The sequence below is a fragment of the Eschrichtius robustus genome, chromosome 7, assembly GCF_028021215.1.
Source record: "Eschrichtius robustus isolate mEscRob2 chromosome 7, mEscRob2.pri, whole genome shotgun sequence".
NCBI lineage: Eukaryota > Metazoa > Chordata > Mammalia > Artiodactyla > Eschrichtiidae > Eschrichtius > Eschrichtius robustus.
The window spans coordinates 100,088,657-100,112,810 of record NC_090830.1 but is presented as its reverse complement, the minus strand read 5'-3'; the positions used below and the strand labels follow the sequence as shown (position 1 = coordinate 100,112,810).

The 24,154-nt window shown below is 39.3% G+C and overlaps 1 protein-coding gene across 12 annotated transcripts in view; it reads left to right on the top strand.

Annotated features, from left to right (window-relative positions):
• Positions 1–24,154, top strand: part of SGMS1 (sphingomyelin synthase 1) — a 302,362-nt gene that overhangs the window by 177,692 nt on the left and 100,516 nt on the right. For 11 of the 12 annotated variants that reach the window (XM_068548131.1, XM_068548135.1, XM_068548129.1 and 8 more), the window contains one exon: positions 13,758–13,838. The exons of the other annotated variant lie outside the window; for it this stretch is intronic. The gene's annotated coding sequence lies outside the window, so the exon portion shown is untranslated. The remainder of the gene's footprint in view (positions 1–13,757; positions 13,839–24,154) is intronic. 12 annotated transcript variants of the gene reach the window in all.

The window sequence follows — 24,154 nt, the reverse complement described above, 5'->3', positions numbered from 1 at the left end:
TTATTGAATGCGCTGCATGAATAACCGTGCCTGCGTTCTCAGTAACTCTACCTCAGTTTCATCTTCTGTAAAACTAGGGTAATAATAGTAACATGCCTCATAGTGCTCTTGTCAAGATTAAATGAATTAGTACCTGGGAAACATTTAGAAAAGAGCCTCGCGTGTGGCAAACAGTTTGTCTATTTTTACCTTGAGTAATATCAGTATTTTTAATACTATGTCAAAGCATTCAGATGCATTTAAAATGGGAGGGTTAAATCGTGTCCTAGTGAAGGCAATACCTATAGAGGTGTAAGTTCATGTTGAGGAGAGAAAACTGCTGGCTGCGTGGGACAAAATAAGACATTTCTTTCTGGTTTGTTTTAAACATATATTTGTTCTTGGTGCTGAGAGGAAAAGATTATGAAGGAAAATGCTGAGTGCAAGACCACTTTCTTTTTGGCTACTGAGAGCCTTCCCTAATGAGAGTTCTGGAAGGATACGACCTGGGGACGTTAAACCCCTTTGTTTTGATAACTCCCACTGCTGCCTTAAAGGCAGTATTATTACAGAGAAAAACAGGTTGATTTTTATTTTAAATATGGAAATTTCTGGGAGAAAAGGGAGCTCCAGTATGCATTCTTAATAGCCTACCGAAAAAAACGCTGGAAATCTCTCTCTCTGCAGTGGTTATTTGTTTACATGTTGTTACTTCTGCTGAAAATATTAGTAAACATTATTTATGTCCAGACAGTCTTCTTATATACAGCACCTACTACACCAAAGCATTTGTGTAACGAATATCTGTGTAATGAATATATCTGTGCAATGAGTCAGTGGATTTAGGAGTGGGGATTTATAAAGCAGTGGAATAAGCACGCTTGCACAAATGTTTATTCTATGCCTCTTTTGGCTTTCTTCCCTACTTAACATTCATTAAAAAAAAAAAAAAGCAGATCATTCATAAGAAAAGGCAGCCTATTTTAGGGGCATCTCAGTTTACTTAGAAAATCATCCTGTGCATTGCTTTTGAAAATGGATTGAACACTTAATATGAATATTTATTCAGTGTTATTCTTTCCTCTTGCCAGAGGGCTTAGTTTTTACAAGTTGAAGCTTTGTAGAGTCAGGGGAAGTTAATCCCAATTGTTTTCCTCACAGAATATTTGATACCACTGACTTCATTATGTCTGGAGTTGAAGCTAAAGTTTGGTAGACTTGAGCATAAAGAAGCCTGAGAAATAGGAGGCCCAGGCCGTGCTGCTGGGTGACCCTGCACAGGTCGTTTCAAGTCTTTTGGTCTATGTGTTATCATCTGTCAACTATGAGGCCAGGACGAGATGACTAATGAGGATTCTCCAGCTTTCAAATGATGTGATTGTAGGATATCCCCACCAGTTTCTGCTTTTAGCAAGACATCCTAGTGAAGTAAAAGGTCTCTGGCTCAATGAGTTGTAGCTGTATGCTCTGCTTGAGAATTGTTACTTGAATTAATTTGTAGAAACTGTTGGTACTTGCTCGGAAGATTTCAAAATATATGTGTTTGATTTTTAAAGACCCTATATTAGCAACTGGATGGAACTTCAGATGTTTGAATTTTTATTCTGTTCTCAAAACCACCAGTACAGAAAATCTCTAATGTGTCTCTCCAATTATGGGTTTTATAAAGTATTTAAGTCCATTATATCACATTTAAAACACACTTTTGTGAAAATTATTTTATGATAGGTGGGGTCATAGTATATCTCGTAAGACGGTCAAAGTCCTCTTGCTGTTTCTTTTCTTCTTCTTGTTATTTATTTATTTAATTGAAGTATAGTTGATTTACAATGTTGTGTTAGTTTCTGGTATACAGCAAAGTGACTCAGTTTATATATACATATATATATAAATGTATATATTATACACACACATACATACATAGTTTTTCAGATTCTTTTCCATTACAGTTTGTTACAAGATATTGAATATGACCCTGTGCTATACAGTAGGACCTTGTTGTTTATCTATGTTATATATAGTAGTGTGTATCTGCTGATCGCAAACTCTTATTTATCCCTCCCCTCACCACTTTCCCCTTTGGTAACCATAAGTTTGTTTTCTATGTCTGTGCGTCTGTTTCTGTTTTATAAATAAGTTCATTTGTATCATTTTTTAGATTCCACCTATAAGTGATATCATATGATATTTGTCTTTTTCTTACTTGACTTAGTATGATAATCTGTAGGTCCATCCATTTTGCTACAGGTGGCATTTAATTGTGTCAGCGTTTGGCATGTTAAATAGCCTTTGCAGGCCAGCCAGGGAACCTGGCTGCCATTTACAAGATTGTATTTTCCTTGGTCATTATGATCCACTTTGTCTTCCAAATGGTAAGAATAGGGTGACAGGATGTGTGTGGTAAGAGAGGAAACTGAGTGTCTGAGTCTATAGTTGAACAGGAAGATGCATGCCAATGTGAGGGCAGGATCACTCTCCCAGGCCCTGGCCCCTGGCCTTCTCCTTCCTTCCCCTCCTCTCTCAGAAGGACATGTGGTTGCATCAGGAACTTGTGCCTCACTTCCCTTCTGTATTGGTTATCTGTAGCTGCCTGACAACACCACTACCAACTTAGTTGCTTAATCAGTGCAGAAACTAACTCACAGTTTCTGTGGGTCAGGAGTCTGGTTGTGATTTGGCTAGGTACTTTATAAGGCTGCAATCAAGGTGTCAGCAGGGCTGCTGTCTCATCTGAGGCTTGACCGGGGAAGGGTTTTCTTCTCAGCTCATGTGATTGTTGGCACAATTCAGTTTCTTGTGGGCTCTCAGTTGCTTATTAACTGTCAGTTGGAGGCTGCCCTCCCCTGGCTCTCTCTGTAGGCAGCTCATCACTTGGCAGCTGGCTTCTTCAAAGCCAGCAAGGGAGAGAATCTCGTAGCAGAATGGACGATACAGTCTTATGTGATGTAACCACATGTCCTGTCATTTTGGTCTTATTCTGTTGGTTACAGGCAAATCACAGTTCCCACCCCCACTCAAGGGAAGGGGATTACACAGGCATGGATAATAAGAGACAGGGGTCGCAGGGACCGTTTTGGAGCCTGCCACATTTGAGGCTGGCCAGGAATATGGCTTCTCTTTATCTCTTCTCTCCTCTCTGGGCATTCTCCTACTTAGCTAAGGGCACAATTCTCATCCTTCTGTCTCCTTCCTTCTGACTGACAGAGAATTCAACACCCTGGTGCCCTTTCTTCCTCTTTTCTGCTGTGGAAATGCAAGGAAAACGTAGCAGGAATCTCAGTCTTGGTAAGAAACTCTCATGCTTTTGGGGCTCTCCCCTGACAGCTGGTATTTTGTGTGTGTGACGTGTTCCCTAGCAGGTGTTTCTAAGTCATCATGAGGCTTATATAAACGACCTAAGTGGCACCTTCTCAGCTTTTATGTCTTCTGTTCACTGTTGTATTTAAGCAAGTGCTGAATCCCAACACTAGTTCACTTTCCCAGTGCCATCCTTTTAGAATTCTTGCTAGGACTGTGTTTTAGATTTTAATGTAGAATCATTAGTGGTTTGGGTCCTTTTACTCTTTGGCCCCATTAGCTGCTCTTTTGTGTCATTTCCCTTATTTCCCTCTTCTCTTCAGTACTCTTTAGGGGGTTTCTTGCCTTTCTCTGTCCTGCTCCTGGTCTGTGACTTGGTCAGTCTCCAATTATTGCTCTTCTTCATTGCTGAGGAGGCAGCGTGGTGTCAGTTAACAATAAGGACTCCTATGTGGGAAAAGAATCTAAAAAAGAGTGGGTATATATGTATGTATAACAGGTTCACTTTGCTGAACACCTGAAACTAAAACAACATTGTAAATCAGCTATACCCCAATAAAAATTTTTTTAAAGAAACAACAAGAACTGAAGCCAGGCTGCCTGGGTTTGAATCCCAGCTCTGCCATTTATTAGCTGAGGAATCTCAAGCACGTGATTCAGTTTTGTTTCTGTGTGGCTGATATGAACAGTTCTGATTTTCTCACTGGCCAATAAGCCTCTGTTTGCTGCTGCCGCTCTTACTTTGCTCCCAAGATATGTGCACTGATATAGGAGCAATTTGTGCTTTATTACTAAATGAAAGTTTAGACCAAGATTTTTTTCTGGTGAAGTGGGCCAGAACATTTCTGAACTCATGAGGATACGTCTTTTTTTTTTTTTTTTTTTTTGGTTAATGTTGCCTTGGAACTTGCTTTGCCTCCTAAGGATGAGGAGGATAGTTTACTTCTTCCAATAACAACAACATTTAATGAGCACTTAGTGTTTGCCATGAGCTTTATTAAACTGTTTGCAGGCATTATGTCTTTAACCCATATAACAACATTAAGCTGTAGTACTACTGTTAGTCTCATTCTATTGATGAAGAAACTGAAGCTCAGAGAAATTAAAGAACATCCTCAAGGTCTTTAAGGTAGATTGGGGAATGCAGTTTTGTGTGACTGCAAAGCACATGCTTTTAATGACCGTAAGACACTATCTCCCATAGAGAAAGTCTAAACCCCTCTTCATGAACTAACTCCTTAGGAGAAAAGAGGCTAAGAATCCAAAACAATCATGTCTTACAAGAGCTTTTATCCACTTCTGCAGCCTTAGTGCAAGTGACATCCTCTAGCATCTCAGCTCTCAAATGATCTTGGTTTTGATGCGTGCCAGTCTCCTTCCACCTTGTGGGAGCTTGGCCTCGCCCTAGAAGATAAAGTGTGCATTCAAAAAGGAGCGTATTCTTTTTAGCCAGGTTCCTGCGTGACTGTTGTAGAATATTAACATTGTATATGAGGTATGATTAAGAAATATTGAGTTTTTAACTGTCCCAGCCAGGATTTATACATCCAGATTATTCTCCTTGAGTGCATCAGCTAAGTTAATTGCTTGTATTCTGGTGATACTGCCATTGCACTGCATTCTCTTAAATGAACTTCAACTCAACCACCTTGTAACTCCTTCCCCAGCCCCAGGACTGAGCATAGTGTCTTCTGCCACATGGGTAGTTCATTAGTCGGTTGTTGAAATCACTTCGAATTCCTTCAAATAACCCTGGTGGTGGCAAGTGACCATCTTTGAGGATGAATTTGATTCCTTGAACCTATTAAAATATTTTCCATCATAGCAAAGAACGTGTGTTTGTTCAAAAATCAGGAGCAACTAAACTGTAATGAGACATTTTCTTGTGGGCGTTGTACACAGGTTTTGAAGGTACAAGAAGAGAACTCAGTTTACTCTGAGCAGACAGTATCACTGGAATGAGTCCCAAAGCGATGAAAGGGTCAAGGAGAACTTTTTGTAGATAGAAAGTTCTGTTTAAAAGTTGGTAGTGCCTCACCTTGTGGTCTTTGTTTTTCTTGAAAACATAGCTGACAAATCCATACTGTTGTTGATGAGGCTGTGATGTGAAGCTAGCCTTGGTGATAGGCTGCCGGCATTCGCAGTGTGGCTTGTATTTTCCACAGATGTCCGCTGAGTACTTGGCATTACAATGCACACCAGAAGAATTAGCACTAGTGGAAAATTTTCATTCCCTCCTTCAAGAATTTATCATCAAAATAAAGAAACTCAGTACTGACATGAAGAACGCTAACAAATGCATAGCTATAACTTTCGGTTTGCATGTTATTAAAGGCCACCAACTAAGATGGAGATTTTTATTTAACACTTCATTCAGATCAGCTTAGAAGAGTTTCGTGTTGTTGTCAAAAGTGTGATTTGAACCTCTTTCCAAAACGTTCACCTAGAGAAAGAGTCTGAATTTGATGGACTATCATACTTGCACTAGCAAACACAATAATTGTAATTATATTTTGGGGACATAGTCTGTGGTGGGCACTGTACATGCATTATCTCTAGTCTGCATAACTGCTCTCCAAGGTATGTATTGTTGTCCTTATTTTACAGACCTGGAAACTGAGGCTTAGAAGATTAACTTACTTGGCAGAGACCACACTGCTGTTAAATAGCAGAGGTAGAGTTCAAGACTATGTATTTTAAACTTATATCAAACTCTCTGCATTTTCCACGCTTTTAAAAGGCTTCCATACCAAGTAACCTGGAGTATAAAGCTACAGCCAGCCGATGACCATGTTCCTCGGTGTTGGGTACAATCTACAATACAAATCTTTGGCTCTTCGTTCCTTCCCTGCTATTTTTATTGGTGTTGACAAGTTCTTTCTTTGTTACCAGGAAGCTCTCTGTATTGATGGGGTGTTTTTCCATTCTCTCCCTTCTTTATGCCCCTCTTACACACACACACACACCCTAATGGTCTGGATAACTTGGGGTTTCTGCCTGTTCCATAACTGAGGTGACACCGTCTCTCATGGTACCTCAGTGTATGGAGACATTTTACAATTAATATTAATCTCTTCTCTCTGAATGCCTTTAACACTGAGGCTTCAGGTGAGGAAAGTTAACAGGTTCCTGTTTTATAAGTGTTGTCTACTTGGAGCCATATGTTCTTCACATAAAATGAGCAGTTGTTGCATTCTACTTGCTAGAAGTAAGATGTTTTCATTTGGGCTGTTCTGTGAAGGGAAAGAAATTGGAACTTCCTACCCCTCGTTTGGGGACCCTAAAATGTTATGAAATTGAAAAACAGAAGTAAAACATCATTCTGAATGACTTCCTTTTGGAAAAGGGGGGCACTTTGCTGAGCATAATCCATTATTCCATGACTTACTTGAATCTCCGCTATTTGAATTGGATATATGGACGAAGTAGCAAGTCTGATCATTGAACTCTGGGTGTCCCTGGTGCTGGGGTGATACCCTTGTTAGACCAAAGCTTGACTTTGGCAGATCATGTCTTTCATTTTATTTAATCCTCACAACCACACAGTATAGTAGGGGCCATTTGATCCTCTTTCAGAAATAAAGAAATTGAGGCTGGGTAAATGTGAATGGATTTTCCCAAGGTCACGTGGCAAGGAAGTAGTAGGATTTTGAGCCAAGGTTTTATTTGGGCATTGTCCTTTGATAGATGTTGGTGGTTTGGGTTGCTTTGTCATTTATCTTTTCTATCCTATAATCTTTATTTTTATTTTTTTTTATTTATTTTAATTTTCGATTTTATTTTATTTATTTTTTTATACAGCAGGTTCTTATTAGTCATCCATTTTATACACATCAGTGTATACATGTCAATCCCAATTGCCCAATTCATCACACCACCCCCCCACACCCCCCTCCCCACCGCTTTCCCCCCTTGGTGTCCATACGTTTGTTCTCTACGTCTGTGTCTCTATTTCTGCCCTGCAAAACAGTTCACAAACCCCCACCCCCCCCTCCCCACCGCTTTCCCCCCTTGGTGTCCATACGTTTGTTCTCTACATCTGTGTCTCTATTTCTGCCCTGCAAAACAGTTCACCTGTACCATTTTGCTAGGTTCCACATATATGCGTTAATATACGATATTTGTTTTTCTCTTTCTGACTTACTTCACTCTGTATGACAGTCTCTAGATCCATCCACATCTCTACAAATAACCCAATTTCGTTCCTTTTTATGGCTGAGTAATATTCCATTGTATATATGTACCACATCTTCTTTATCCATTCGTCTGTTGATGGGCATTTAGGTTGCTTCCATGACCTGGCTATTGTAAATAGTGCTGCAATGAACATTGGGGTGCATGTGTCTTTATGAATTATGGTTTTCTCTGGGTGTATGCCCAGTAGTGGGATTGCTGGATCATTTGGTAATTCTATTTTTAGTTTTCTAAGGAACCTCCATAGTGGCTGTATCAATTTACATTCCCACCAACAGTGCACGAGGGTTCCCTTTTCTCCACACCCTCTCCAGCATTTGTTGTTTGTACATTTTCTGATGATGCCCATTCTAACTGGTGTGAGGTGATACCTCATTGTAGTTTTGATTTGCATTTCTCTAATAATTAGTGATGTTGAGCAGCTTTTCATGTGCTTCTTGGCCATCTGTATGTCTTCTTTGGAGAAATGTCTATTTAGGTCTTCTGCCCATTTTTGGATTGGGTTGATTGTTTTTTTAATATTGAGCTGCATGAGCTGTTTATATATTTTGGAGATTAATCCTTTGTCTGTTGATTCGTTTGCAAATATTTTCCCCCATTCTGAGGGTTCTCTTTTCGTCTTGTTTATGGTTTCCTTTGCTGTGCAAAAGCTTTGAAGTTTCATTAGGTCCCATTTGTTTATTTTTGTTTTTATTTCCATTACTCTAGGAGGTGGATCAAAAACATCTTGCTGTGATCTATATCAAAGAGTGTTCTTCCTATGTTTTCCTCTAAGAGTTTTATAGTGTCCTGTCTTGCATTTAGGTCTCGAAACCATTTTGAGTTTATTTTTGTGTATGGTGTTAGGGAGTGTTCTAATTTCATTCTTTTACATGTAGCTGTCCAGTTTTCCCAGCACCACTTATTGAAGAGGCTGTCTTTTCTCCACTGTATATCCTTGCCTCCTTTGTCATAGATTAGTTGACCATAGATGCGTGGGTTTATCTCTGGGCTCTCTGTCTTGTTCCATTGATCTATGTTTCTGTTTTTGTGCCAGTACCATATTGTCTTGATTACTGTAGCTTTGCCGTATAGTCTGAAGTCAGGGATTCTGATTCCTCCAGCTTCTTTTTTTTCCCTCAAGACTGCTTTGGCTATTCGGGGTCTTTAGTGTCTCCATACAGATTTTAAGGTTTTTTGTTCTAGTTCTGTAAAAATTGCCATTGGTAATTTGATAGGGATTGCATTGAATCTGTAGATTGCTTTGGGTAGTAGAGTCATTTTCACAATATTGTCTTCCAATCCAAGAACATGGTATATCTCTCCATCTGTTGGTATCATCTTTAATTTCTTTAATCAGTGTCTTATGGTTTTCTGCATACAGGTCTTTTGTCTCCCTAGGTAGGTTTATTCCTAGATATTTTATTCTTTTTGTTGCAATGGTAAATGGGAGTGTTTCTTTAATTTCTCTTTCAGATTTTTCATCATTAGTGTAGAGGAATGCAAGAGATTTCTGTGCATTAATTTTATATCCTGCAACTTTACCACATTCATTGATTAGCTCTAGTAGTTTTCTGGTGGCATCTTTAGGATTCTCTACGTATAGTATCATGTCATCTGCAAACAGTGTCAGTTTTACTTCTTCTTTTCCAATTTGTATTCCTTTTATTTCTTTTTCTTCTCTCATTGCCGTGGCTAGGACTTCCAAAACTATGTTGAATAATAGTGGTGAGAGTGGACATCCTTGTCTTGTTCCTGATTTTAGAGGAAACGCTTTCAGTTTTTCACCATTGAGAATGATGTTTGCTGTGGGTTTGTCGTATATGGCCTTTATTATGTTGAGGTAGATTCCCTCTATGTCCACTTTCTCGAGGGTTTTTATCATAAATGGGTGTAGAATTTTGTCAAAAGCTTTTTCTGCATCTATTGAGATGATCATATGGTTTTTCTTCTTCAATTTGTTAATATGGTTTATCACATTGATTGATTTATGTATATTGAAGAATCCTCGCATCCCTGGGATAAATCCCACTTGATCATGGTGTATGATCCTTTTAATGTTTTGTTGGATTCTGCTTGCTAGTATTTTGTTGAGGAGTTTTGCATCTATATTCATCAGTGATATTGGTCTGTAATTTTCTTTTTTTGTAGTATCTTTGTTTGGTTTTGGTATCAGGGTGATGGTGACCTCATAGTGTGAGTTTGGGAGTGTTCCTTCCTCAGCAGTTTTTTGGAAAAGCTTGAGAAGGATGGGTGTTAGCTCGTCTCTAAATGTTTGATAGAATTCACCTGTGAAGCCATCTGGTCCTGGGCTTTTGTTTGTTGGTATATTTTTAATAACAGTTTCAATTTCATTACTTGTGATTGGTCTGTTCATTTTTTCTATTTCTTCCTGGTTCAGTCATGGAGGGTTATACCTTTCTAAAAATTTGTCCATTTCTTCCAGGTTGTCCGTTTCATTGGCATAGAGTTGCTTCTAGTAGTCTCTTAGGATGCTTAGTATTTCTGTGGTGTCTGCTGTAACTTCTCCTTTTTCATTTCTTATTTTATTGATTTGAGTCCTCTCCCTCTTTTTCTTGATGAGTCTGGCTAATGGCTTATCAATTTTGTTTATCTTCTCAAAGAACCAGCTTTTAGTTTTATTGATCTTTGCTATTGTTTTCTTTGTTTCAATTTCATTTATTTCTGTTCTGATCTTTATGATTTCTTTCCTTCTGCTAACTTTGGGTTTTGTTTGTTCTTCTTTCTCTAGTTCCTTTAGGTGTAAGGTTAGATTGTTTATTCGAGATTTTTCTTGTTTCTTGAGGTAGGCTTGTATAGCTATAAACTTCCCTCTTAGAACTGCTTTTGCTGCATCCCATAGGTTTTGGGTCGTCGTGTTTTCATTGTCATTTGTCTCTAGGTATTTTTTGATTTCCTCTTTGATTTCTTCAGTGATCTCTTGGTTATTTAGTAACGTATTGCTTAGCCTCCACGTGTTTGTGTTTTTTACGTTTTTTTCCCTGTAATTCATTTCTAATCTCATAGCATTGTGGTCAGAAAAGATGCTTGATATGATTTCAATTTTCTTAAATTTACTGAGGCTTGATTTGTGACCCAAGATGTGATCTATCCTGGAGAATGTTTCGTGCGCACTTGAGAAGAAAGTGTCATCTGCTGTTTTTGGATGCAATGTCCTATAAATATCAAATCTATCTGGTCTATTGTGTCATTTAAAGCTTGTGTTCCCTTATTTATTTTCATTTTGGATGATCTTTCCACTGGTATAAGTGAGGTGTTAAAGTCCCCCACTATGATTGTGTTACTGTCAATTTCCTCTTTTATAGCTGTTAGCAGTTGCCTTATGTATAGAGGTGCTCCTATGTTGGGTGCATATATATTTATAATTGTTATATCTTCTTCTTGGATTGATCCCTTGATCATTATGTAGTGTCCTTCCTTGTCTCTTGTAACATTCTTTATTTGAAAGTCTATTTTATGTGATATGAGTATTGCTACTCCAGCTTTCTTTTGATTTCCATTTGCATGGAATATCTTTTTCCATCCCCTCACTTTCAGTCTGAATGTGTCCCTAGGTCTGAAGTGGGTCTCTTGTAGACAGCATATATATGGGTCTTGTTTTTGTATCCATTCAGCAAGCCTGTGTCTTTTGGTTGGAGCATTTAATCCATTCACGTTTAAGGTAATTATCGACATGTATGTTTCTATGACCATTTTCTTAAGTGTTTTGGGTTTGTTTTTGTAGTTCCTTTTCTTCTCTTGTGTTTCCCACTTAGAGAAGTTCCTTTAGCATTTGTCGTAGAGCTGGTTTGGTGGTGCTGAATTCTCTTAGCTTTTGGTTGTCTGTAAAGCTTTTAATCTCTCCATCGAATCTGAATGAGATCCTTGCCGGGTAGGGTAATCTTTGTTGTAGTTTCTTCGCTTTCATCACTTTAAGTATATCATGCCACTCCCTTCTGGCTTGCAGAGTTTCTGCTGAGAAATCAGCTGTTAACCTTATGGGAGTGCCCTTGTATGTTATTTGTCGTTTTTGCCTTGCAGCTTTCAAAAATTGTACTTTGTCTTTAATTTTTGCCAGTTTGATTACTATGTGTCTCGGTGTGCTTCTCCTTGGGTTTATCATGTATGGAACTCTCTGTGCTTCCTCGACTTGGGTGGCTATTTCCTTTCCCATGTTAGGGAAGTTTTTGACTATAATGTCTTCAAATATTTTCTCGAGTCCTTTCTCTCTCTCTTCTCCTTCTGGGACCCCTATAATACGAATGTTGTTGTGTTTAATGTTGTCCCAGAGGTCTCTTAGGCTGTCTTCATTTCTTTTCATTCTTTTTTCTTTATTCTGTTCCACAGCAGTGAATTCCACCATTCTGTCTTCCAGGTCACTTATCCGTTCTTCTGCCTCAGTTATTCTGCTATTGATTCCTTCTAGTGTAGTTTTCATTTCAGTTATTGTATTGTTCATCTCTGTTTGTTTGTTCTTTAATTCTTCTAGGTCTTTGTTAAACATTTCTTACATCTTCTCGATCTTTGCCTCCATTCTTTTTCCGAGGTCCTGGATCATCTTCACTATCATTATTCTGAATTCTTTCTCTGGGAGGTTTCCTATTTCCACTTCATTTAATTGTTTTTCTGAGGTTTTATCTTGTTCCTTCATCTGGTACATAGCCCTCTTCCTTTTCATCTTGTCTATCTTTCTGTGAATGTGGTTTTTGTTCCACAGGCTGCAGGATTGTAGTTCTTCTTGCTTCTGCTGTCTGCCCTCTGGTGGATGAGGCTATCTAAGAGGCTTGTGCAAGTTCTCTGATGGAAGGGACTGGTGGTGGGTAGAGCTGACTGTTGCCCTGATGGGCAGAGCTCAGTAAAACTTAATCCGCTTGACTGCTGATGCATGGGGCTGGGTTCCCTCCCTGTTGGTTGTTTGGCCTCAGGGAACCCAACACTGGAGCCTACCTGGGCTCTTTGGTGGGGCTAATGGCAGACTCTGGGAGGGCTCATGCCAAGGAGTACTTCCCAGAACTTGTGCTGCCAGTGTCCTTGTCCCCACGGTGAGCCACAGCCACTGCCTGCCTCTGCCGTAGGCCCTCCAACACTAGCAGGTAGGTCTGGTTCAGTCTCCCCTGGGGTCACTGCTCCTTCCCCTGGGTCCCAGTGTGCACACTACTTTGTGTTTTCCCTCCAAGAGTGGAGTCTCTGTTTCCCCCAGTCCTGTCGAAGTCCTGCAATCAAATCCCACTAGGCTTCAAAGTCTGATTCTCTAGGAATTCCTCCTCCCGTGGCCGGACCCCCAGGTTCAGAAGCCTGACGTGGGGCTCAGAACCTTCACTCCAGTTGGTGGACTTCTGTGGTATAAGTGTTCTCCAATCTGTGAGTCACCCACCCAGCAGTTATGGGATTAGATTTTACTGTGATTGCGCCCCTCCTAACGTCTCATTGTGGTTTCTCCTTTGTCTTTGGATGTGGGGTATCTTTTTTGGTGAGTTCCAGTGTCTTCCTGTCGATGATTGTCCAGCAGCTAGTTGTGATTCTGGTGTTCTCACAAGAGGGAGTGAGAGCCTGTCCTTGTACTCCGCCATCTTGGTTCCTAATCCTATAATCTTGAAACAATTTGAGAAATAGAGCAATTCAAGTGGAAAGCAACATAGATAGTAGCTTAATTACTGATAGAAACAGGATTGGAGAACTGAGAATTGTCAGTTACCTCCTTCTCTAAAGCATGAATTGGTCCTTAGTAACCCTGATCTAGTCATCCTAGTCCGGTAACAGCTGGAGAGAAGCCTGCAGAGAGAGCTGGCTGGCCCTCCCAGAAGCAGGCAGCCCTTGTCGTGCTTACTGTGTGGAAGTTAGCTTGGCCCCAGGTGTTGGAGAGACCAAGAGGGAGACCCTTGCTGCCCAGCTGTGTGTGCGGCCTCAGCACTAAGCCAGTGCTTACTCTAGCCTTCCCGGGTGACAGGTCACTTGCTTTTGAGAAGGGAGGAGGGGCTGGAGGGGAGAGGTGGAGAGAGAAAGTGGCTTACTCTAATACTGCTTCCTCCCAAGAAAGACTAAAAATGTCTTCCTGAAAACATAAGGGAGGGTATTTTAAGAGTGTCCACCCCAAACCCCAACAGTAGAAATACTGCTCTTTAAAGTTTTTTCTCTTGAGGTGATCTTTTGTGTTGTTCTCTCCTGCCTTTTTGATTTTGGAGAGAAAAGGAGAGACAACTATGTTTTTCTCTGTGTTTTGGGTATAAAGAAAGGAAAAGACTAATGTAGTAGAAACCAGGAAATGGTGTTTATGAGACATATAATCAGATTCTTTCTTCTCATGGCAGGTGATGGAAATGTACAGGAACAATGGGAGAAGCCGGTAACTTATAGGAAGCCAAGATGACAAGAATTTTAAAAAATAATCAGTGAGTAAAATTTTGTTAGCCCTTTAGAATTCCGTTGACTACAGGGTGAATTTTCTGTAAGAAACCATGGTAAAAGAACAGCACAATTAAATACCTCAAAAGTTTAAAAGAGAAAATTTTGAAAAGTAAATATCCAAACACTTCAGAAAGTTGGTGTCAACATTTGAGAAATTTTGCTTTTGCATTATTCTTTCTTGGTAGAATGTGTCATCTTAAGTTGGGTATGTCAGTTTGGTGGATAGAGCATAAGTATTTAAAGAATTGAAAGAGGATTCCTTTTATATTAACCTTGGAGTAGCCCTTCTCAAATGCAGATCATTCTTCGTTCCATTGGTTCTGTGGGCCCCATTTCTTACCCACTTTTTGTGGGTACATTTTGGAGGTAAATATGAATAAACTTGGTGAATATGACTAAAATTCAGCTCTTTGTCTATTCCTCTTCATTACACCATTTTTTTTTTTTACATATCAAAGGCCATTAGTGTTTGTTAATTATCTGACAGTTATACGTGGTTGGTTTTGGTTTCGTTATGGTAATGATAACGTTAGTAAGTGGGGTAGTTACTGGAAAGATCATACATTTTTGAGTCAGACATTCATAGACGTGGCTCTTGCTGTTGTGCTTTTAGTAGTTACTCAGCCTCTCAACCTCAGTTGACTCATCTGTATATTGGATTTGATAATACCTCTCATGAAACGAAATACCATGGGGTATACTTTGTGCTGTGACTGGTACATTACAGGGCCACAATAAAAGTAGTTACTTTCTGTCCTTATATTTGTATCATGATTTATAGTTTGCAAGCCTTTATCTTGACTTAGAAGACTGGCCAGCTGAACTTCCTGAGCCACTGTCAGGCAGTGGTGTGTTAACATTGCAGGTAGTGATATGCAGGTAAATGTTTAGAGCCAGCCCTGATGGGGGGAGGGGGTTGTAGTGTTTGCTGATTTCCATGGTGTGAACACTCCCACCATAGCTGATTTCACACTACCAGCAAAAGTCACCGCCAGCAGAGTTGGGAAGTGATGTGCAGGGGCACACTGTTATATGATTTCCTACCAACCAGGTACAATAGTTGCAAAGAACATCAAGAGCATTGATAATAGTAAAACAGGAAGTGACGTGTTTTGAGTATTTATGATCTTTGTTCTTAGTATAGTTTAATTGTATGTTTCTGTAATTTAATTTTTAATGATGGTGTGTTTAACAACTACCTTGCCAAAAATCCTGAGAATATGCAATTTGTTCTAAGGGACTGGTATGAGCTGGCCCCAGCACACCACTGATTGTAAGTTTCCTATTGTGAAGACATTTCCAAGCCACAAATCTTCAATTATCTTTCTCAGCCCTGGTGGTAAGAGTTTGGTTTGGTTGATAAAAGCAAACCTGGTCTGGTTTTGAATCCATGCTAAGTAACCCAAGTTATCATGCCCCATAGCTTCTGGAATGAAGATAAATGTCAGGATCAATTTAGAATTTAGACCTATTTTCTTAAGAGTGTGACTGGCATCCTTACGTTGTTAACTCAGCTTTGTAACTGGCCCCTGGCACCCCTCACTTCTTCTGGCTTTCGAGTGCCAGTGCTTGGAGATAAGTCAGACTGCTCACTCCCTTTTGAACTTCCTTCTTTCCCTTCTCTGTACTCCCGTGACTCTGCATTTCCTCAGGTAGTGACACTTTGGGGACAAGCAGCCAGGGTGCCCCTAACTAACCATGGCATGTAGCTTTGCTTTCGATTCAGAAATTAAGGAAAAGGAATTGTCTCCAGAGAGCACGAAACAAAACCAAACAAAAAACCTGGGCAGTTTAAAGTTCATACTGGCTGGATTAAAATCTTAGGGAATAAAATGGAAGGAAGAAAGGAAACTGGATCAGATATCTCAGTGTTTCTTCTGGAAGCAGTTTCTTCAGTTTTCTCAGTTGCCCTTTAGAAGGGAACAATTGAAGCCTGAAATTGCTAAGTAACAGCTAAGATCGTGGTGGTTGTTTTTATTTTAAATCTCACCCACCTAGTTCTCAAAACACATTCTTTATTGAACCTTCAAAAAATGCCTTGGATATTTCAAAACATTCGTGTCAATTCCCTGAATCAGACTTACATAATCTTAAAACATTTATTTCCCTTATTTCTTCCTAAAACAATAGTTATTTATATTTCCTACTGAGTCAGGATTGGACTTGGATTATTGCAAAAGTAGTTCTTGTCCGTTTGAAGAAGAAGCTCATGGATAAAAATCTGAGAGACTTGCCTCTGGATTAAGAAATATTAACCCACGTCTTAAACAAGTTGAATAAGGGTGTCTTTGGTAACTTTGAAAGCAAACATGGGAGTAATGATTAATAGAGAAATTTTGCCACAGATAAAATACCCTAATTGATCATTTCTCTCTCCAGAATGGACCCTATGCAATTTCTGAACATCCCCACTATAGTTGTTGTTTTGATTAGAGCACTACTAGGTGTACAGTCTTCAAATGTGTAAATTTTATAGCCTTTCTTTATGTTCAAATCAACACACTCAGTAGTTTCTGGGTACTTGGGCCATGGGTTATTAGGGTAGATTCCGGTAAATGTAAAACAGGCTTATTCCACTTCCGGAGTTGATAATCAAGCCTGAACAAAGAAAACTGTTTCAAAACAAATGTGGTAAATGTTATAATAGATATATTAGACACTCAGGAAACAGACAGGAGAGAGGAATTACCTGTGTGATAAGCATGGGCTAGACCCGGGGGGTGGGGAGGCGGGGAGGGTTTCAGGAGCAGATGACATTTGGATTGGGTATTAATGATTAATGCCTTTTAATTAAAATACCCTTTTTTAGATTGTAAAAGTTAACAATGCTAATTGGAAAGAGCTTTAAAGTGTGAAAATTACTAAGATTAGAAAACTCATTATCACTACCCAGAGATACCATTATTAGCATTTTTTTTTGTATTCTTCCATACTCTTCCTGTGTCTAGATTAGATACATATTTTTCCTCCCTAAAATGGATCATTATTAATATCGTTTTGAAACCTGATTCAACTGATAATATACTGAGACCATGCCACCTCAATAGGTATAATCTACATCATTTTTGTTATTGTTTTATAACATTCCATGTATATGTGGTCTGTAATGGATTTAGCCATTTCCTTATTAGTGGGCATTTAGGTTGTTTTCAACTTTTCATTCTTGTAAAGCACACTATGATGTGCTTTATACACTTTGTGTATGCACTGTGGTACACTTACCTAATTATTCAATATTTGGGCAGGATCTTTTGAACAGAGTTGGGGCAGTGCCTAGGGAATACTCTAGGTAGAACAAACAGTTTGAGCCAAGAGGCAGAGGTGGGAAAGGAAGATTCCATTCTGGGGAAAGGCTGGAACTGTAGTTTGGTAGAATGCGAAGAGCGAAGGCAAGTAGTGCTAATTAGGGCTGGAGCCTTTGATGCTAAGTCCTTTATTCATTCTCAGTTGGGAGCCATGCGTGGAATCTATATCATACTTGAAATGAAGACTGGGTGTCTTCAGTTTTCCTTAATTTCTCTTGTTTGGGAAGAAATAAAAATTATTAATAGTGCTGCCTTCTGAAACTTCTTGAGAGTCTTAAGAAACTGATCAGTCAGGGAGTAAACAAGTAAGGGAAGTCATGGGGAAAGTGTGTGTGTACAGATAAAACTCAACTAGGGGAGCTTATGGTTTTGACAGGGGAAGGAAACATCATTAATAAATGCATTTTCTTCTTAAGGAATTTAAACAAACTATTTGTGATTAAATTTAACTTGGGAAAGACATGGGTTAAGACATAGATATCATAATTTAATAATAATACTACCTTATATTTATTGAGTACTTTTATGTGCTTATGTGTTTTAAATACGTTGTTTTACTTAATCTCTCAACAACCTTCTTAGGATGTGTCAAGGATTATCTCCATTTTGCGGGTGAAACAGAGGGCTCAAAGGCTGCTTTGGTGAGAGGTCACCAGACTTGGGGTTCCAGTTCCGGCGCTGCTGGGGCCTTGGGCAAGTCCTGGGATCACACCGGGTTGGTTGTAAGGATACAGTGAGACAATATCTGAAATATCATGAAAACACCATAAAGTACCACAGAAATGGAAAGACTACTTTTTTATAATAGGACATCTTCTTCTATCACTGCTGAAGGGAAGAAAGCACTTCTCTAGCCATTTTCCATTTCCTTTGCGGTAGATTATATTATTGTCAAAACATTTGCTATTCCTCCCTACCCACCCTCCATCCTGTGAGAGGATGTTCTTTCCCACCCCACTGAGGGTTGAGCCCCGTGGCTGGCTTGCCATAGGACTTGCAAATAATAAGAAATGTAAATAACAATGATGTGCCATTTCCAGGCAGAAATGGAATAGACATTGCCTGATTCTGCCATCTTTCTTTTCTCTTTGCCATGAGATCAGCCTGTCCCAGTTAGGGGTGGTCCTTCTGCCTTGGTCGCAGAGTGAAGAGGACGTGGAGCCCAGCCTTGGCTCACCTGCAAAGAACCAAACAGGACCAGAAATAAACCTTTCTCTGTTGTTGGCCTCCAAAATGCTGGTGTTGTTACTGCAGCATATTTTAAGCTGAACTGATACGCTCCTTTTTCACCCATTAGGTACCACCCTCTCTCCCTTTCAGGACACACACACACACACACCTTGTACAGAGAACTTCCTTTTTAAGTTGAGAAACAGTGTTCCCCATCATCTGTTGTATACTACACTCTTCTTCCTGCATTGAAGAGGTCAACCTTCATCAGAGGTTATCACTTCAAATAAGGCATTTAAATAAGGTATTTAGGGTTGACCAACTTGACCCTTAATTTTTTTTTCTTCAAACATTTGTAGAACATGTCCCATGTCAAGGTCTGGACGTCTGGAGGTTTAAAAAATCCAAGCCCTGGACCCAGCCTTCAGGAATCTTAGAGTACGATGCAATTGGATGCTGTGTATCCCAGCAGCCATAAAACAAGGCAGACAGTGTCGGGTGCTGAAGGAGAGTGTCACTTTGATAATTGGCAAACTGTGTTCACGTAGGTGTCCCCACTTTGTTGTATGCCATCCTTAAGATGTTCTTTAAATGTCATTGCTTTCTTAGTTAAGCTTATCTTCCCTTTTCCATCTCCTCCTTAGCATGTATTTACTGTACCATTTAATTTGCATTGCGTGTTAGACTTCCTTATTCTCAATATGTAGTTTTTAGTCACACAATTTATACTGACTCTCTCACTAGCTTAGTGTATATGTCCTTTCTTTAGACATATATTGTAAACTCTTTAATTTCTTTATCTTAATGTTTCCCCATAATATAAGCTGTTTAACACCCTGTTACAACAAAATTACACTCAGTAAATTATTGACTGTTTTCTTTGATTTTCCCCCCCTCAAGTTATTTGTCCTTTTCTCCATGATGTATGAAGTTCATTGTTATTAGTCCGTGTGCTCCTTTTCTTTTTCTTCTTATGGTGTCTGATGTGTTTAAGGCTCTGCATGGGAGAACCAGTTTGTCTTGGCTTAGTAATACCTTACCTCAATTTGGAACAATTTTCAGTTGACCTGTCATATTTCAGGTCATGTGCCTAGTGATCTGTCTAATGACTAATCCTGGCTTTGGACGATGGAGTAAAACCAAAAGCTCCTACAAGTCTGTCTTGTAACTGAAACTGTAACTTGAAACTGACGAGCAGTTTCTAGATTAAGACAATGTACATTTTACCTGTGCCCTTCCTTTATGATTGAATTCAGCTGTTCTATGTCTCATTACTCATGACCACCTCTCCAGTTTAATTTCAGAAGGCACTGGGTTAATTTATTATTAAAGCCCCATCTTGGACCAAGGGCTTTCAAACTTTTTGTCCAACATGCACAGAAAGAAGCAATTTTCAGCCTCCATCAGATAGGACGGAACACTCAGGGAGCTGCCATGGTTTATCGCTAATGGTCTGCCTTTAGGTTGGGTGGTGTGTTCATGATTGTTGATGTTAATATTATTTTTCCTGACAAATAAGTTAAATATTGGATTGGCCAAAAAGTTCGTTTGGGTTTTCGTAACAGAAAAACTCGAACGAACTTTTTGGCCAACCCAGTATATTCTCTTGTATGTAGTAAATACTGCATAACCAAAAACATTTTTTAATGTTTTAATGTCACATCACATTTTTTAAAATGTGAAATACAGTTAAAGCTGTGAAATGCATCCATTGCATTTATTTTGGCAGAACTGAGTCACCTTAGCTAGTTATTTTTGCAATTTTAACTTTCTTCTAAAACACCTAAGTGCCCTCTAAGATAATGCTCTCTTTTTTCAACAGGGCAAAATCAATTTTTTATGAAGATACTATTTATAGACCCTTAATCTGCAGACGATCTTCATGTCAGTACAAGCATCTGTATAATTTAAGGTTTACCCAGAGAAATATTTTCTTTTGTTTTGCCACAGAGAAATACCTTCTCTTGGGAAGATATACAAAGTTAATGTCTGGCTATTGACTGTGAGTGACTACCCACTAGTTCCTTCTCTTCTCTGCAGGGAAATCTAGATGCTTACACAGAGTCTGAAACGTTAGCTCAGCTCTTAGTCACCTGAACTGAAAGCCCGCTCTTGTCTGGCTGCTACGGGTATCAGACAGAATAGTCCCAGCTTTGGGGTCAAACATTCATAGCTCTGAAGCAGGCTCTGACTCGTCTTCATGATTGACCTTAGGCTTCAAAACCTTCTCGAATTCCCAGTTTCGTCGTGTGTTCAGTGCAGTTGTTAATACCTGCCTTGCTGTATTGTGTACAGATTAAATGTAAAGTGATATGTGCACAATGGAAGCCACTATCATTACTAGATACTCAGTAAATGAATTAAATTGAGCATGTTTTTCTTGCTGTAGGTGGAATTTCAAATACATTTTCCTATAGGAACAATGTTATGAATGGGGTTTGAGTATAGTGTTAGAAATATTATTAACATTATACTTCAGATAAATCATGAGTTCAATAGGCCTTTAAAGTCTAGCAGAGAAGCCAGTCTCTCTACATTTGGTCTCTAGTGAAATGCATTTCAGGTGCCACAGAAGTGTTCATGAACGTTAGAGTTCATTAAACAACTTTCAGAACGTAATTTATTACCAGGTTGAGGACCGCTTAGATAAGCTTTTGCGTTAGACTTGAAATGGAATTTCTTGATAGGTGGTCATATTTTGGGGGCAGACAAATGAGCCCTCCTTTCCACTTCTGGGAAGTAAACTCACCTGTCTTCTGGAGAACTTACTGCTCTTCCCGCCAGTTCAACGAGGTAGTTCTAGTGTAGACCAGTCAGTCATGGGACCTTGGCCACTGGGGTGGCTACATGACCCCAAGCTGGACCAGCATGAGTTTTTCCTAAGAATTTTTAAAATTATACCTATGGAATAGTCCCTCTTAGTGGCAGAGCTGGGAGTTAAGTGGAAGAAAGCAGATTTTAGGAAGGGAGAACAAAGCCAACCTGTAGAAGCAAAGATGTCCTCTTGTCCTGGTGGAGTTCATTTTGAGTTGGTCCTAAAGCCTAGCCACCCCTGTGGCTTTTGTGTTGCTAGACTCAGTGAGTCTGTCTTGCTTTTGCCTCTGCTCCTTCAAGTGCCCTTTCTGTTACCTGCAAGTTAAAGAATACTGACTAATTCATTTGGTTGTTTGTACTTGGAATATTTAAGAAGTCTGTGTCTTTGTCATGGGCAATTATAATAAATGTAATTGCACAGTAGGATGGCTGATTTATCATATAGCTTTTTGAGAACAACGGTAGCATTTATTCCCATCTCATAAAAGCAGAAATGTATTAGCACTAATCAAAGGATACAAGTGACTCCGTGTGTTTATGTATGATAATGACTCTTGGACAGAGGCTTGCTCTAATGCAAATGTCATATAGCTTTTGATTTTAAACCATATGAACAAATGGAAACTTTTGATGGTTCTAGTGGTTACAAGTTGCCTCGGAGAACTGCCATTTGCTACCTTTTATGCTTAGGAGCACTTGCAGGTAAACGGGTAGATGTTTCTATTTAAGGGGGAATTGGTACTTTGGTAAGATGGTCAGATATGTATGTATGTGTTCCTTACTTGAAAGGGATGATAGAATGACTTAGTCCCTCTGTTCTCGTGAGTGGGTTAGTATTTGGGGAACTGAGATTGTATGTGCTGACACTCTTTTGTAAACTGTGCTTCCCTTTAGGAAGTATCAGATTTGCTTTCTCAGTAGTGGCATTCTTTATTGTTGGAACATGTCGTAAAGAGCAAAGACATGCATCTGCCACTTGGGTTCTGCTTGCCAACTGGTTTGAACAGCTATAATATTTGTGTATTCTTGATGTGTCAGCAGTCAAAAGGAAAGTTTGCCTTTCTCCTTTGTGGCTGTTTTATAACTTAAACATCATTATATCAACAACTATTCAGAATCTGCTAGGTCCTGGGGGATACAAGGCCTCTGAAACACCATCTCTGCCTCCGATGGACTTTTGTCATCTGCCAAGAGAGAAAAGTCAGGGATTTCAAAAAGAAGGAAGATACTAAGGCTCTCTAAGTCAGTTTGAGATGGAGGTATAAAGAATAAGGTCTATAGGCATTTGGAGGAGAGGAGAGTTCCCTGGGGCTTGAGCCAGTGAGGAGGTTTCCAGGAAAAGGAAGGGGTTTGAATGGGGGTCTGGAAGGTAATAACTAGTAAGAAGAGTGAGAAAGGTCATCAGACAGAGGCCATGGCATGGGCCCAGGTGTGGAGGTGATAATGTGCCCATTGCATTAGGGGAACAACAAGTAGACCGGTGGGGTTATTTGGCCAAGGTTTTTTTAAGTGGAAGATGGGGGTTGGATAGGTGAAAGCCAGCTTTTGAATGACAAACATTATGGCATTGGGGCCGGAGCTAATCGTTTCCTTTTTTTTAACCATAGATTGACAGTCTTTGTACTTCGCATTTTAACTTTAGGCGACTAAGATATCCTAGAAATAGTGAGCCTTTTTCTATTGTGAGGATGTTCTAATAACATTGGTAATTATGTCCTTATTTCCGAAGCATAAGGATCATTGTAAACATCTCTCGGGTGCTTTGAGTTATGATCTCAGGTGCACTTATTTATGAAGCCTTCCTTCTTCTTGAACGGAGCACCCACTTTATACATTTTCAGCTTGACTGGATCCTAGACAATAGAAACAAACTAGGTTATCTCTCTCTTTCCTGTATGGGCTACCTTTCCCTTCCTCTTTCACGTATCTCAGCGTATCTATGTATGGCTGCACACATGCGTACAATTGCGTATTTAAAACTGCAGGGTCACGAAGTTTCTTGAGTTGCTCATACGCACATAGAATATATATACATATATATGTGTATATATATATATATATATATATATATATATATACGTATATATATACATATATACATGTATATATATATACATATATACATATATATATATATATACATGTATATATATAGCCTTCTCATATAAAAGAGCTACAGTTCTTGATTTAACAGCCAACATATTATCAGTTTGGCCAGTATAATTGATGGTAATAGTTTCATAAACAGAAAATCAGTGTGCCTTAAAATAGGTATGTATTTACATGAATGTTTGAAGAAAGTTGCCTGTAAAGCAAATGTTTTCCTCTTGATCTCTACTATAAAACTATACTAGTTTAACTGATAGAGAGAGGATCCCCGGTTTATGACATGATGGCACGCTGGACTCTGACATTTATCACATGATGGTGATGATGATGTGTTGGGAGCACAGAGGATGGAACTCAGTGACCCTGGCACGAGGGCATGGATGACTGAACCAGGATGGAAAAAACGGTTCAGGTGTGAAAGACATTAGGAAGGTGTCATCATGCCTGGGGATAGTGAATTGTCAATAGAGAGGGAGGGAGCTCAGATGACTCCAGAATTTAATTTACCGTGTCTAGGACAATAAGATTACCTTTATGAGGAATTTGAGAGTCAAGAGTGATTTATCGGTTTCATCATCTAGGATATAGGCCCAGTTTATGCCTGTTGCTAAAGTTAAATGTTAGGTTATAGGCTTATCTTGTGCCTGCTCTTTTGGACCATAACTTGGTCTTAAATCTGGAAGAACGCTTAGAAATCTGCAGAGAGAGATGAAGCAGTTTACTAGGGCCATGTACCTGATCACTTATTGGCAGAGATTAGGACAGGAGCTCTTGACTCCTGGTGCGAGTTCTTTCTATTCTTCCATGATGGTTCGAAGAAAAGAATAGCATTTTAGAAAGGGCCCTTGATCTCACTTAAGATTTTATCTTTGGTTTAAAGAGTATTTTAAAGAAATCTTGGC